Source organism: Arachis stenosperma, chromosome 5 (genome assembly GCF_014773155.1).
Source record: "Arachis stenosperma cultivar V10309 chromosome 5, arast.V10309.gnm1.PFL2, whole genome shotgun sequence".
Taxonomy (NCBI): domain Eukaryota; kingdom Viridiplantae; phylum Streptophyta; class Magnoliopsida; order Fabales; family Fabaceae; genus Arachis; species Arachis stenosperma.
Genome location: NC_080381.1, coordinates 88829065 through 88830587, shown reverse-complemented (window position 1 = coordinate 88830587; position 1523 = coordinate 88829065). Strand labels below are relative to the sequence as shown.

Genomic DNA, 1523 nt, shown 5'->3' with positions numbered 1-1523 from the left:
TCTGTTGCTGAGAAGATGATGGAAAAGGCTTGCCATTGCTAAACCTGTTTCTTCCACCATTATTGTTGTTGAAACCTTGTTGAGGTCTTTCTTGATTCTTCCATGAGAAATTTGGGTGATTTCTCCATGAAGAATTATAGGTGTTTCCATAGGGTTCTCCTAGGTAATTCACCTCTTCCATTGAAGGGTTCTTAGGATCATAGGCTTCTTCTTCAGATGAAGCATCCTTAGTACTGCTTGGTGCATTTTGCATTCCAGACAGACTTTGAGAAATCAAATTGACTTGTTGAGTCAATATCTTGTTCTGAGCCAAAATGGCATTCAGAGTATCAATCTCAAGAACTCCTTTCTTCTGATTAGCCCCATTGTTCACAGGATTCCTTTCAGAAGTGTACATGAATTGGTTATTTGCAACCATTTCAATTAGTTCTTGAGCTTCTGTAGGCGTCTTCTTCAGATGAAGAGATCCTCCAGCAGAGCTATCCAAAGACATCTTGGACAGTTCAGAGAGACCATCATAGAAAATACCGATGATGCTCCATTCAGAAAGCATGTCAGACGGACATTTTCTGATCAATTGTTTGTATCTTTCCCAAGCTTCATAGAGGGATTCTCCATCCTTCTGTCTGAAGGTTTGGACTTCCACTCTAAGCTTACTCAATTTTTGAGGTGGAAAGAACTTTGCCAAGAAGGCATTGACTAGCTTTTCCCATGAGTCCAGGCTTTCTTTAGGTTGTGAATCCAACCATGTCCTAGCTCTGTCTCTTACAGCAAAAGGGAATAGCATAAGTCTGTAGACCTCAGGGTCAACCCCATTAGTCTTGACAGTGTCACAGATTTGCAAGAATTCAGCTAAAAACTGATGAGGATCTTCCAATGGAAGTCCATGGAACTTGCAATTCTGTTGCATTAGAGAAACTAATTGAGGCTTAAGCTCAAAGTTGTTTGCCCCAATGGTAGGGATAGAGATGCTTCTCCCATAGAAGTCGGGAGTAGGTGCAGTAAAGTCACCCAGCACCTTCCTTGCATTGTTTGCATTGTTGTTGTTTTCGGCTGCCATGTCTTCTTCTTCTTTGAAGATTTCTGTTAGGTCCTCTATAGAGAATTGTGCCTTAGCTTCTCTTAGCTTTCGCTTCAAGGTCCTTTCAGGTTCAGGGTCAACTTCAACAAGAATTCCTTTGTCTCTGCTCCTGCTCATATGAAAGAGAAGAGAACAAGAAAATATGGAATCCTCTATGTCACAGTATAGAGATTCCTTGAGGTGTCAGAAGAACAGAAAAATAGAAGAAAGATGGTAGAAGAATTCGAACTTAATCAGATAGAGTTCGAATTGTGCATTGAGAAGGAGTGGTACTCCATAAATAGAAGGATGTGAGAAGAGAGGAGGAGCTTTTTTTCGAAAATTAAGTTAAAGAATTTGAAAACATTTTGAAAAACACTAATTAATTTTCGAAAATAAGAGTGGGAAAGAAATCAAGTGATTTTTGAAAAAGATTTTGAAATTAGAAATCAAAAAGATTTGA

The 1523-nt window shown here is 39.1% G+C and overlaps 1 non-coding gene across 1 annotated transcript; it reads left to right on the top strand.

The window, feature by feature from the left end:
• The first annotated feature begins 547 nt into the window (after nucleotides 1-547).
• On the top strand, nucleotides 548-655 carry LOC130983887 (small nucleolar RNA R71). The gene has a single exon (XR_009087857.1). It is a non-coding gene; the product is annotated as a small nucleolar RNA R71 (small nucleolar RNA).
• The last annotated feature ends 868 nt before the right edge of the window (nucleotides 656-1523 follow it).